Source organism: Dipteris shenzhenensis, chromosome 11, assembly GCF_047967505.1.
Source record: "Dipteris shenzhenensis isolate YYH24624 ecotype China chromosome 11, Dip_SZ_1.0, whole genome shotgun sequence".
Taxonomy (NCBI): Eukaryota; Viridiplantae; Streptophyta; class Polypodiopsida; order Gleicheniales; family Dipteridaceae; genus Dipteris; species Dipteris shenzhenensis.
In genome coordinates this window covers 42,804,681-42,819,758 of record NC_141606.1, presented here as the reverse complement: position 1 = coordinate 42,819,758, position 15,078 = coordinate 42,804,681, and the positions used below count along the sequence as shown (strand labels likewise).

The 15,078-nt window shown below is 43.2% G+C and overlaps 1 long non-coding RNA gene across 1 annotated transcript in view; it reads right to left on the bottom strand.

The window, feature by feature from the left end:
- The window catches only part of LOC147897032 (uncharacterized), a 35,492-nt gene extending 22,027 nt beyond the window's left edge, over positions 1 to 13,465 (bottom strand). The window contains exon 1 of the long non-coding RNA XR_015541757.1: positions 13,405 to 13,465. This is a non-coding gene — a long non-coding RNA (uncharacterized LOC147897032). The remainder of the gene's footprint in view (positions 1 to 13,404) is intronic.
- Positions 13,466 to 15,078: the final 1,613 nt, after the last annotated feature.

Here is a 15,078-nt window from a genome sequence, read left to right as displayed (position 1 = left end):
CGTCATTCAAAGAAGAAGACCTTCAAACGGAGAGATGCCGTGATATTGTTTAATACTCGGATGGGTCCGCATCCGGGTAAGCTGAAGTTACGGTGGGGAGGTCCGTATTGGGTGGTGGAGCGTTATGGTGACGGCACGTTCAGATTAGGAACACTACAGGGGGAGCTGTTGCAGAAGCCGGTAAATGGATTTCGTCTCCGACCATATACAGGGCCCATGCCACCTTACCCATTTCCGGAGAAACCACCTGTGAAGATTATTTCAAATGCATTTGTAGCCATTTCGGTGGAGAAACCGATGATGGGGGCTATTAATACGCACGTGTGGTCTCACTCACTTTATTCCGAGAAACGGTGGGAGCAAAGCTTCGTGTTGCGGGGCGCGGACGCCGCCATGCAATCTATTGAATCTTCGAAGTGGGGCTTTTATCAGAATGATGGGACACTTGATCGTTGCATGCAAACAAGGAGTTCACCAGGGCATCCAAAAGGCACTTTGGAAGCAAAAGGGGGCTTATTTCCAACTCTTTGTTTTCCAGAACTCTTCTCCCTCGCATCCCAGCTTTTCGCCGCTATGGTGGTCTTCCATCTGATCAATCCGTTACCTGTTGGGGATGAGGCTGTGCAGTCTTGGCTGACACGAGCTCGTCTGGTGGAGTTCGCGGGTTTGCCATGGGCTACGACACCATTTCATCCCTTGGCGCAAGATATCTTGGCGCAGCTTGCACGCGGGCGCAAGGTCGTGGTGTATGGCAAGACTTTCACCTTGTGCAAGGAGCTGGTAGCAGCCCGTTTGCACTTGCCGGTGGATGGCCCATGCAAAGTCACGAAGCTTACCAGCAGTGCCATGGAGGCAGCTCTCGGCGCAGGTTGCAAGGGGGAGTATAATATGAAGAAGCTGGATGCTTCGACGAAGATATGTTACAAGTTTATTGCAGAGGCACTCTGGCAGAAGGTGAAAGCAGAGTTACTGGGACAGACCCAGTTTACCTATTTCCAGAGGGCGGAGCAAGGGAAACCGGTTCCCTGGGCGAAGCTGCTGGCGGACAGAATTCTGGAGGTGGCCAAGAAGCTCTTGAAGCCCACGGCAACATCCCGGATGGGGCAGGTCTTATTCTTTTTGTTCGGACCAGATGCGGAACCGGTCATCCCAGGATCGTATGTGGAGGTGGAGGAGTCCACAGACGAGGGTTCGGACAAGGAGTCCAAGGAGGTGGAACCAGCGAGATCAACAACGGAGGGAGTTCTGACGCTGATGCCAAGGAACCAGGTGACTCCGGTAGTACCTGCGGTGGAGGTTCCGGCGGTCGTACCTGCGGTGGTGGTTCCGGCCGAAGTTCCACAGGGCAGCCAGCGGAGTAGGCCAGCGGTTCCGGCAGAAGTTCCACAGGGTAGCCCGAGGAGTAGGCCAGCGGTCTCAGCAACATCGAGCCGCATGGCCAGTTTATTGAAAAGAAAGTTGGCTCTCGCGCCGGAAGGAGGCATGTTGAAGAAAACCCGCTCGGAAGCGGAGGCCTTGCAAGGGGAAAGCTCAGTCCACACTCGGGAGGACAGTTCGGGGAGACAGGCAGGTCAGGAGGAAGCCCGTGTAGTCCCAAGGGGGAGTGGTGAGCTGCAGCTATCTCCGCCGGGAGACCTATGATCTGGTCACGGCACGACGGTTGGCGGAGCGCTTGCTCCAATGTTTTCAGAAGGGGCAGCTGGAGAAGAATGAGGCGAGGTTGCGCCAGGAAAATGCCAGGCTGCTCGAACGCAATCAACAGCTGCAGGAGCAGTTGGTACGACTCCAACAGGTGGATGCACGGCGACAGCAGGATATGGAGGAAGCAAGGACGGCGATTGTCGCCCAAACTCAAGAACACCTGCGGCTGACGGAACAATTGACGGAGAAGGCTACAGCTGCGACCGCCAGGGTGCAGTTGTTGGAAGCAGAAGTGATGGCGTACCGGCAACCCTCTGGCTCTACACGCATGCTGGACGAGGCCCTTTTGTTGGATCTATCGGAAGCCTTCGTCGCAGAGATGCAGGGTATTTTTCTTGATCATCAACATCAATTGCGAGTAGAGCTGGAGCGGGCTTGCAGGCCTCTCGACCGACGGTTGGCCCGGAGGGATGAGGATGATCCGGCGGGAGGGGGCACAGGAACAGCCTTTTTACCACCAGTACCGATGACGGCAACTGCGGCACAACCGGAGGGTGGAAGTTCTACATCGGCCAATACTCTCGGGAAGCAGACAGCGGCGGGACCGGTGGATTCTGCCGAAGGCTATGTCAAACGGATCACCGAGCTGGAAGAAGCCCTCCGAAGAGCGAAGGCCAGAGGAAAAAGACCCGAGACCGCGATGATGCCACGACCCCGAGCAGACGCAGCAGCCGCTTTTGTGGCAGCTTTTCCGGAGCCAGCGGACGGGGAATCCTTGGACGCCAGGCACTTTTTGCAGCTGAAAGAACACGTCGCGGTGGTGCAACAGCAGTGTGACGATGCAAGATCTCAGCTGTTGGCACTCAAGCTCGCCCGGAAAGAAGAGCACCAGCAACATGAAGTTGAGGTGAAGAGCCTCATGGCCGATTTGCTGCAGCTCCGAGCTACTACGCCAGACCCCTCAACAGGTGCCCAAACCAAGGAATTGGGGCGGGTAATGAAACGACTGGATAGTGTGGCGAAGAAAGCAGATCGCACTATGCGGGTAACCGATCTCGAACTCGCTTTATCTGAAAAGACCCGACTGCATGCAGAGGAGCTACAACAGCTGCGGAGAACGAGTCATGTTGAGAGAGCAGCTATGTTGGTCGACCTGCGGGCGGCATGCCGCTATATTCATCGGATGGCGGCAGTAGCTCAGCAGGCGGGGGCGGTGGCACCACCTTTCTATGGACAGCTCCAAATTTTTGTGGATACCCATGCTCTCAACCCGCAGCAGCTACCTTTACTTCGACCGGCGCAAGCGGCTCCGGCAGTACCAGTACCGGCGCCGGCGGCTCCAGCAGTTCCAGCAGTTCCGGTGGCAGCGGCAGCAGCGGCGGCGGCGGACGATGACGGTGGCGACGTCGAGGATGAACCGTAGCGGAGAACCGGTGGGTTCGGATGCGGATCCAGAATCCGATTCCCTGGGAGTGCCAAGTGTTAGGGGCAAAAGCAGCCACAGTAAAGAGGAGCTAGGGGGGGAGTCCTTAGATCATTAGTCCTTAGATTATTATTAATACGTTGTATCTAGTTTATTAATGAGATATGAAAAGACGGAAGTTCTAGGGGCAGGCGGAGAACTGAATAGGCACGGCAACCGTGAAGGAGTTATGTGTGCCGGTTAGATAAGAGAGAAGAGAGCGATCATTCAGAGAGATCAATTGAGGCTCATTGATGAGGATCGGAGCAAGGATCAGTGCTATGTATCAGAGAGTACGGTGTTGTACTGCTCGGAGAAATGTTATACAGAGATTCTATTGCATCTGCCTTATTGTTTTATCATGAATGATTCTGTCGATCACTGTTCTACTCTATGAATTTTCATACGCAGTTCTGAAGTACGATTACGCATGTAAATCTGTCGCAGTAGTGCGTTTCGAGTTAGTCTTCAGAGTAGAGAGGGCTAACATATTGGAGCAGGTTCATGCTCATTACGTACTATTGGTGAAGTATGGAGTTCTATTGTATTCTCAGCAGTGCATGCTACATTACTGTGCCCATGCATTTGATTCTGTTGTCTGCATAGGCCAACTTCTACATCCATAGATTCCACTGCCACCCTCATGCTTCTAGCAACTTGTGTTCTCGACCTTGTTCTCTGTATAGCATAAACACGACGGGCTGCTTACGTTGAATCCATTTGAGTAGTTGTACCTATTACTGGAGCATGTTCATGCTCATTATCTACAGTTGGTAAAGTATTGACGTCCATTGTATTTTCAGCAATGCACGCTACATTACTGTGCCCATGCATTTGGTCCTGTTGTTTGCGAAGGCCGTCTTCTACATCCATAGATTCCACAGCCACCCTCACGCTTCTAACTCCTTGTGATTTCGACCTTGTTCTTTGTATAGCATAACTATGAGGGGCCACCCACGTTGAATCCATTTGAGTAGGTGTACCTATCACTGAAGCATGTTGATGCACTCTACCTACTGTTACTGAAGTATTGAGGTCCATTGTATTTTTAGCCACAATGCACGCTACATTACTGCATCCATGTATCTGATTATGTTGACTACAAACTCCTACTTCTACACCCATAGATTCCATAGCCACCCTCATGCTTCTAGCACCTTGTGTTTTAGACCTTGTTCTTTGAATAGCATAAGCATGATGGGCCGCCTGCGTTGAATCCAACAATCTTCTCCTATGAGAACGTATTGAATTTAGCCTCTCTTCTATTTGTCTTGCCATCTTTTGTATCCACTCAACCAACTACATAAATATCTATTCCTCAAAGGGAAAAATAGCTTAATCAAATAACTTATGCATCATCCCCAACCATGACAAAATTGATGGATCTCAACCAATGTGCCCTAAGGAAGAAAATAATTTAGAAAAGCAAGAAGCAAGGTTAATTAGCAAAGCCATCCCTTTCCCATCTATCTAAAATTGAGAGCGGACCATCTATGCATTGAACTCATAGTGTCCCATGACCAAGTTTCAGTGTGTCACTATCTTTGGTAAGAGTAATGCTCATATTTTTTCAACATATGAGCAAAATACAATACCATATGTGCAACCATCATTTGAAACATAAAAACCAAAGCTAACATATCTAAAAAAACTCAAAGTTGACCATCTTAAGAAACGATGTGTATATGAATGAATATTTTAAAATAAAAAAGTATAAGCATTGCATCAGCATTTATGCGAATACATGATGCAAAAAAATTACAAATATTTGAGAATATCTTAAATAAAACGAAAATGGGAAGGAACAATAGGCAATTCAAATATTGAATTAAATTAGCTTCCATTGCCATATATATGTCAAATGAAAGTAAATATAATCATTTGCAAAAAACTTGTCTTGCCAAATAACATAAGGGCAACCCAACTACATGAATCCCATAGAAGCATTTGGGATTCCAATACAAAAAGTGACATAAAAGTCTCAGGAGTCAAACTTGTCTTGCCAAATAACATAAGGGCAACCCAAGTACATGAATCCCATAGAAGCATTTGGGATTCCAGTACAAAAAGTGACATAAAAGTCTCAAGAGTCAAACTTGTCTTGCCAAATAACATAAGGGCAACCCAAGTACATGAATCCCATAGAAGCATTTGGGATTCTAGTACAAAAAGTGACATAAAAGTCTCAGGAGTCTCTTAATTGTCACGGGTTGCGACCTGCTCTAGTTTACGGCTCATCCTAGTCATCAAAGTAGTTAGCCTATTTAAACCAACTTTGAACATTGACACCTCAGTGGACAGTAGCTGAACTTGTTCGTTTAGCTTATCAACTTGTAGTCTACACACATTCTCACATACAACTGCCCCTTCTCCACCTCTCCCCAAAATCTGCAGCATCCATTAATTAGAGTCCTTAACGCTATTCTCAATTTGAGAAATCCTTGCAATGAGAGTTCCAAGGAATTCTGCCATGCCCTGCGCTATTACTGCAGCACCATCTGAATGGATTTCTCCCCATAAAGAGCCCAAATATCGTGTGTTCATGGCACATGCATCCTTATTATTCTTGCACATGGCTTGAATGGACTTTAAAAGATTGTAATGACTTGAATGCTCAGTTGCATGGGTTGAAGCTCTCCCCCTTCTAAGTCGTTTCATTATATTAGCAGTGCGACATTCACGGCTAGACTTAAAATGCTTTGAAGGCAACTTGGGACTGTGATTTGCTCCATGGGTTGAAGTCTCGGCCCTTGCAAAAACTTGATTTATCACATGAAGGCTATTTGGCTCATGAAAAGATGAAAACACAATGTCAGAAATTGCAGAGCCCTCCACCCTTGTAGCTCGCTTCATTGCCCGAAGGCTTTGTCACCCATGGAAGCCCGACTCCCCAAGATTTGGATCAATGGTAGAAGCCATTTCTGGAGCTACATCCATAACAAAATACAAAAACCTTTTCAGGTATGTATTGGATCAATTGTATAATTGGATCACACAGATTCCATAGAACAAACATGAGCAGAAATCAATTGGGATAGGAGGCAGATACCCAAAGATTGTAGCCCATCTCCTCTCAGCAAAGAATTTGGAATCAAGTTGGATGGATTGAGATATTTGTGAATGAGCTCTTGCCAAGCACTCATGCAAATATTTTCTGATTCAAAGGCGGTAAGTTGCTTAGAGTGACCAAGGATATGGTGGTAGGAAGTAGAAATCATAGGACATGTTAAAAGGAGAAATCGACATGGAAGGCACATGGCCCTAGTGTCTATTTCAAAAATCAAATCCCCCTAACCTCCCCTTGCCATGCATTAGCCTCCTCTACCCAACCCTAAATCTGAAACCTTAGTCCTATGATCATCACCAAGCAATCTTACTGCAATCTTACTGTCTGCTCATCAAGGTGCTCCTGGGAAAGATACAATTAACTTTGGAGCTTTCGTATCCAACCACATCATGGACTTATTTCACTTTTGTCCACCATTATATTTTTCTCTGTGTGTGTGTGTGTGTGTGTAGCCCCATCTATCATCCAATCGCCTCACCTCTTGAGCTTAGTTCTCATGGCTATAAGGCACATGATGTGAAACACACTTAATTCTTTACTCTCCTTGAGAAGCAAGGCTAACTTCTGAAAGAGGTTAGATTATATCACTTAGGGAAGAGGATGCTGGCTTATCTCTAGACATACTGCCAGCTCGATGCTCCTAAGAAAAATACAAATACCTTTAATGATTACTGGTCCAAACACATCATGGCCTTGTCTTATTTCACTTCTGGCCTACCATTATATTTTTTCATCCCCTCTGTCTCTCTCTCTATCTCTCTCTCTCTCTCTCTCTCGGTGTAGCCCCACCTATCATCCAATCGCCTCATGTCTCAAGCTTAGTTCTCATGGCTATAGTACACATGACATGAAACATATTTGATGCTTTACTCTCATTGAGAAGCAAGGCTAGCTTCTCAAAATGAAGGTTAGATTAGATCACTTAGGGTAGAGGGTGCAAGCTTATCTCTAGACATATTTTGCTCTGTGTGTGTGTGTGTGTGTGTGTGTAGCCCCATCTATCATCCAATCGCCTCACCTCTCGAGCTTAGTTCTCATGGCTATAAAGCACATGACGTGAAACACACTTAATCCTTTACTCTCCTTGAGAAGCAAGGCTAACTTCTGAAAGAGGTTAGATTAGATCACTTAGGGAAGAGGATGTTGGCTTATCTGTAGACATACTGCTAGCTCAATGCTCCTAAGAAAAATACAAATACCTTTAATGATTACTGGTCCAAACACATCATGGCCTTGTCTTATTTCACTTCTGGCCTACCATTATATTTTTTCATCCCCTCTCTCTCTCTCTCTCTCTCTCTCGGTGTAGCCCCACCTATCATCCAATTGCCTCACATCTCAAGCTTAGTTCTCATGGCTATAGTCCACATGACATGAAATATATTTGATGCTTTACTCTCATTGAGAAGCAAGGCTAGCTTCTCAAAACGAAGGTATGATTAGATCACTCAGGGTAGAGGGTGCAAGCTTATCTCTGGACATATTGCCAGGTCATCAAGATGCTCCTACGAAAGATACAATCACATTTAATGATTACTGGTCCAACCACATCATGGCCTTGTCTTATTTCACTTGTGCCCTACCATTATATTCTTTTGTCCCCTCTCTCTCTCTCTCTCGGTGTAGCCCCACCTATCATCCAATCACCTCACGTCTCGAGCTTAGTTCTCATGGCTATAGGCCACATGACATGAAACATATTTGATTCTTTACTCTCATTGAGAAGCAAGGCTAGCTTCTCAAAACGAAGGTTAGATTAGATCACTTACAGTAGAGGGTGCAAGCTTATCTCTAGACATATTGTTGTTGGGATATCTCAAGGTGTATGCCTGAGGCACACCTTATGTTTCTATGTGTGAGTGCTAGAGGCACAGTTAGGTGCCCACAAGCACAGTTAGGTGGTGGAGAGCCACATAGGATGATTGACAGAATCTAGGAGCAGATTGAGGAGATGATTGTGGAGCTCTGAGGTCATCAGTGATGTCAGTGAGCATGTATGAGGTGCCTACTTAAGGACCTCACTCTTCTTCATTCTACAAGCAAGTAAAGCAAGTATTCTGAGTTTGTGTCCACTCTTTGCTTTCCTTTCAGTTATCCAACATGGTATCAGAGCCGTTTGATCCCCCTTGAGCCCATTTCTGCCACATCATCATCTTCTTCTTCATCTTCTTCTTCCCAATCTTCCTCCTTCTTCCCAAAATCTTAGAGAGCTTGGTTCTCCGCCTATAAACGACCATTGCCCAAACCCTCTAAGCTGGAAACTCCTCTAGTATGGGCAAACTTCCACCTGCAAGCAATTGAAGAAAAAACGTCTGTGGTGGCTGCCATTCTCCAAACAGCGAATTTCTTATGTTGCTCAATACTCCCTGCCTGCTCCGCCATTGCCTGAGCCCTCTTAGGAGTAGATGGGCGACCTCAAGACGAAGATTTTGAGCCATTTTTCAGGTCATTTGGTTTAGTAACGAGGGAGAAATAGTCAAAACTCAGTTTCAGCCTGTAGCAACTCTCCCGGGCAAAAGTGCACACCATTTTGTCCAACGTCTGTGCTGGACCGTCTCTGGTATATGATCTTTCTTTTGCTTTAGAAAGCCCTCTTTTCCTTGCTTTGAAGAGTGAGCTACAATCCCTCCAAGTTTAGCTTTTCAGTTTTGATAGTTTTGGACAAGTTTTTGAAGATGATGCTACATAAAATGCTACTCTAGCATTTCTGTTTTTTTGAAGCTTTCAATAACTTCATACAAGTGTGGCTTCAGTTTTTTTTTGAATTACTAGACCTGGTTTTGATTGGAAAGTATTTATTTCACCCACTTCTATGAAGCATGTAAGAAGAAGCATCATTGTTTGAATATTGGTCACTAGTCTTTGCTACATCAAGTGCTCATATTTTGGAAGTCTTTCAGTTATTTTTTCCTTGTAAGAGAGATAGACACTGCCCAATATCTGGGTTAGACCCTCTCATGGATACCCTATTTAATCTCGAGAAGTTCAATGGAAAGGGCTTCCACACATGGTAGATGAAGGTGAAATTTGCATTGATGAGGGAGAACTTATGGGAACTTGTCAAACCGACTCCTACTGCTTCTTCTACGGCCTCCAATGCTGGAGAATCCTCAACTCTGACACGACCGGCAAGGGATCCAGCTAGAGAAGAAAAAGCATACGGTATTATTGCTCTTGCTTTAGGAGATGATTATATACACCATATCTCTGACTTGGAGTCTCCTTCGGAAGCTTGGCAGAAGCTTGACATGATTTTTGGTGCTAGCTCTCACATCTCTACACTATCACTTTAAATCTCTTTCTTTGAATTGAAGATGACTAGTGGTACTACTTTAGCAGCTCATGTCAACTATATGCGGAGTCTTATGACTCAATTAGCTTCTATCAACTCTCCTATTTCTCCAGATGATGCTATGGCAGTGTTACTTAAGAGCATGCCTGAAGATTATGATCACATAGTTACCACTTTGAAAAATCTTCCTAATCCTAATCTTGAAGGTATTATCTCTGCTCTCCAAGAAGAAGAAAGGCATATGGAGCTCAGGAAAGGCAATGACACTGCTTATACTGTAAAAGTCCAGAAGGGCAAGTATACTCCTTGCAATCACTGTGGAAAGACAAATCACCTTTTCAAAGGACTGCTTCAAAATTAATCCATGCAAGCACTGTGGCAAGAACAACCATAATGAGAAGTTTTGCAGAGCCAAAGCAAAGACAGAAAATGCAAATCTACTTTCAGTTAATGAGCCTCCACAAGATGAGGCATCCTTTGAAGATTATGCATTTTAAACACATCTCTATGTATGCTCCAGATCTCTCTTTTTATGTCAAGGTACTCAGCCTAGATAGTCCTCCAAAATGAATGAAAATAAACTATTGTGTTTTGTGTGTTTTGTAAACACCTCTGGTCACCTTATGATGTAGGCCATGTGTATGTTTTGTTCCATGGTACCTCCTGCAGACATTGTGTGCATGTACATGCAGGGGAGATAACCATTGGAAGGTCTTTTTGTATCCCTTTTATTTACCTTACACCCAAGGGAACCCTTGCTAGCATGAGAACCTAGCCATAGATTTATCCTTGACCACCATGAGATGGCATGAGAAACTATGAGACTAGATGTATCCTTGACATAGCCTGAGGCATTTCCTTGAGGGGGGGTTTGTTGGGATATCTCAAGGTGTATGCCTGAGGCACACCTTATGTTTCTATGTGTGAGTGCTAGAGGCACAGTTAGGTGCCCACAAGCACAGTTAGGTGGTGGAGAGCCACATAGGATGATTGAGAGAATCTAGGAGCATATTGAGGAGATGATTGTGGAGCTCTGAGGTCATCAGTGATGTCAGTGAGCATGTATGAGGTGCCTACTTAAGGACCTCACTCTTCTTCATTCTACAAGCAAGTAAAGCAAGTATTCTGAGTTTGTGTCCACTCTTTGCTTTCCTTTCAGTTATCCAACAATTGTCAGGTCATCAAGATGCTCCTAGGAAAGATACAATTACATTTAATGATTATTGATATCCAATTGCCTCACCTCTAGAGGTTAGTTCTCATGGCTATAATGCACATGACATGAAACATACATAATCCCTTACTCTCCTTGAGAGGTTGATTAGATCACTTAGGGTCCAACCACATCATCTCCTTGTCTCTAACTAATACACTAACTTAATTCACTTCTGTCAATCAATATATTTTCCCTCTCTCTCTCTCTCCCTCTCTCTCTCTCTCTCGCCTCTATTATCTTTTAATTCTTCCGTCTCAATAATATAATCATCTAGAAACTATAAGATCATAATGGATTGGATGATTTTAAAGATGTAGCTTACATTTAATGATTACTCGTCCAACCACATCATCGCCTCCATTATCTTTTAGTTCTTCCGTCTCAATAATTTAATCATCTACAAACTTAATTCACTTCTGTCCACCATTATATTTTCCCTCTCTCTGTCTCTCTCACCTCCATTATCTACAAACTATAAAATCATAATGGTTTGGATGATTTTAAAAATGTAGCTTGTCTTAAATGATGCAAATATAGCTTGAACATATGGAGAGATAAATCCATCAATACTCTATCTCTCTCTCTCTCTCTCTCTCTCTCTCTCTCTCTCTCTCGCCTCCATTACCTTTTTGAAAAAAGATGGTTTTTAGTTCATCAAGGTGCTCCTGGGAAAGATACAATTAACTTTGGAGCTTTCGTATCCAACCACATCATGGACTTATTTCACTTCTGTCCACCATTATATTTTGCTCTGTGTGTGTGTGTCTGTGTGTGTGTGTGTGTATAGCCCCATCTATTATCCAATCACCTCACCTCTCGAGCTTAGTTCTCATGGCTATAGTGCACATGACATGAAACGCACTTAATCCTTTACTCTCCTTGAGAAGCAAGGCTAACTTCTAAAATAGGCTAGATTAGATCAGTTAGGGAAGAGGATGCTAGCTTATCTGTAGACATACTGCCAGCTCCATGCTCCTAAGAAAAATACAAATACCTTCAATGATTACTGGTCCAAACACATCATGGCCTTGTCTTATTTCACTTCTAGCCTACCATTCCAATTTTTTGTCCCCTCTCTCTCTCTCTCTCTCGGTGTAGCCCCACCTATCATCCGATTACGTCTCGAGCTTAGTTCTCATGGCTATAGTCCACATGACATGAAACATATTTGATGCTTTACTCTCATTGAGAAGCAAGGCTAGCTTCTCAAAATGAAGGTTAGATTAGATCACTTAGGGTAGATAGTGCAAGCTATCTCTAGACATATTGCCAGGTCATCAAGATGCTCCTAGGAAAGATACAATTACATTTAATGATTACTGGTCCAACCACATCATTGCCTTGTCTCTAATTATGCACTAACTTAATTCACTTCTATCAATCAATATATTTTCCCTCTCTCTCTCTCTCTCCCTCTCTCTCTCTCTCTCTCGCCTCTATTATCTTTTAGTTCTTCCGTCTCAATAATATAATCATCTAGAAACTATAAGATCATAATGGTTTGGATGATTTTAAAAATGTAGCTTACATTTAATGATTATTGGTCCAACCACATCATCGCCTCCATTATCTTTTAGTTCTTCCATCTCAATAATATAATTATCTACAAACTTAATTCACTTCTGTCCACCATTATATTTTCCCTCTCTCTCTCTCTCTCCATCTCTCTCTCTCTCTTGCCTCCATTATCTACAAACTATAAGATCATAATGGTTTGGATGATTTTAGAAATGTAGCTTGTCTTAAACGATGCAAACATATGGAGAGAGAAATCCGTCAATACTCTCTCTCTCTCTCTCTCTCTCTCTCTCTCTCTCTCTCTCTCGCCTCCATTACCTTTTTGAAAAAAGATGGTTCTTAGTTTATTTTTCCCCTCCCAAGAATCTAAGCGTCCACGAATTATAAGATCAGAATGGTTTCAATGAATGTAGCTTGTCTCAAATGATGCAAACTCACACACACACACACAATGTGTCCTAAGGAAGCAAAGAATTCATGAATTATCAGATCGGAATGGTTTCAATGATTTTGAAAATGTAGCTTGTCTTAAACGATGCAAACACACACACACACACACACACACAACGTGTCCTAAGGAAGTAAAGAATTCCAAATAGAAAGCAAAGTCAATTGAAAAGCAAGGATAGCTTCTCAAAATGAAGGTTAGATTAGATCACTTAGGGTAGACAGTGCAAGCTTATATCTAGACATATTGCCAGGTCATCAAGATGCCCCTACGAAAGATAGAATTACATTTAATGATTACTGGTCCAACCACATCATCGCCTTGTCTCTAACTAATACACTAACTTAATTCACTTCTCTCCACCATTATATTTTCCCTCTCTCTCTCTCTCCCTCTCTCTCTCTCTCTCTCTCTCACCTCCATTATCTTTTAGTTCTTCCGTCTCAATAATATAATCATCTAGAAACTATAAGATCATAATGGTTTGGATGATTTTAAAAATGTAGCTTCTAAATCTCTCTCTCTATCTCTCTCGCCTCCATTACCTTTTTGAAAAAAGATGGTTCTTAGTTCATTTTTCCCCTCCCAAGAATCTAAGCGTCCATGAATTACGAACATAATGGTTTCATGAATGTAACAAAGAATTCATGAATTATCAAATCGGAATGGTTTCAATGATTTTGAAAATGTTTAAGATGCAAACACACACACACACACACACGCACACACAACGTCAATTGGAAAAAAAGTTATCACCTACCTGGATAAACAAAAGTTGTGGAGAGAAGCTAGTGCTAGTCCAACAATAAAATGAAGCACCTGCAAGAAAAACAACCCAAAAAAAAAGTAAAGCTAAGCGAACTGTACATCTCTTTCTCTCTCTCTCTCATAGAAATATGTAATGACATACACCCCCACGTATAAATTAAGCTAATGCCTTACACCTTTATCCCCCCCTCCCCATTTCCTTTATATTTGATTTAATCCATATTCTTTCATATCCAACCACATCATGGATTTATTTCACTTCTGTCCACCATTATATTTTGCTCTGTGTGTGTGTGTGTGTGTGTGTATAGCCCCATCTATCATCCAATTGCCTCACCACTCGAGCTTAGTTCTCATGGCTATAGTGCACATGACATGAAACACACTTAATCCTTTGCTCTCCTTGAGAAGCAGGGCTAACTTCTGAAAGAGGCTAGATTAGATCACTTAGGGAAGAGGATGCTAGCTTATCTATAGACATACTGCCAGCTCCATGCTCCTAAGAAAAATACAAATACCTTCAATGATTACTGGTCCAAACACATCATGGCTTTGTCTTATTTCACTTCTGGCCTACCATTATATTTTTTCGTGCCCTCTCTCTCTCTCTCTCTCTTTGTGTAGCCCCACCTATCATCCAATCACCTCACGAGATGGTTCTTAGTTCAGTTTTCCCCTCCCAAGAATCTAAGCGTCCACGAATTATAAGATCAGAATGGTTTCAATGAATGTAGCTTGTCTCAAACGATGCAAACTCACACACACACACACAATATGTCCTAAGGAAGCAAAGAATTCATGAATTATCAGATCGGAATGGTTTCAATGATTTTGAAAATGTAGCTTGTCTTAAACAATGCAAACACACACACACACACACACAATGTGTCCTAAGGAAGCAAAGAATTCCAAATACAAAGCAAAGTCAATTGAAAAGCAACGCTAGCTTCTCAAAATGAAGGTTAGATTAGATCACTTAGGGTAGATAGTGCAAGCTTATCCCTAGACATATTGCTAGGTCATGAAGATGCCCCTACGAAAGATACAATTACATTTAATGATTACTGGTCCAACCACATCATCGCCTTGTCTCTAACTGATACACTAACTTAATTCACTTCTGTCCACCATTATATTTTCCCTCTCTCTCTCTCTCTCTCTCTCTCTCTCTCTCTCTCTCTCTCTCTCTCTCTCCTCCATTATCTTTTAGTTCTTCCGTCTCAATAATATAATCATCTAGAAACTATAAGATTATAATGGTTTGGATGATTTTAAAAATGTAGCTTCTAAATCTCTCTCTCTCTCTCTCTCTCTCTCTCTCTCTCTCTCCTCCATTACCTTTTTGAAAAAAGATGGTTCTTAGTTCAGTTTTCCCCTCCCAAGAATCTAAGCGTCCACGAATTACGATCAGAATGGTTTCATGAATGTAACAAAGAACTCATGAATTATCAGATTAGAATGGTTTCAATGATTTTGAAAATGTTTAAGATGCAAACACATGCGCGCGTGCGCGCACGCACACACACACACACACACACAATGTCAATTGGAAAAAAAGTGATCACGTACCTGGATAAACAAAAGTTGTGGAGAGAAGCTAGTGCTAGTCCAACAATAAAATGAAGCACCTGCAAGAAAAACAACCCAAAAAAAAGTAAAGCTAAGC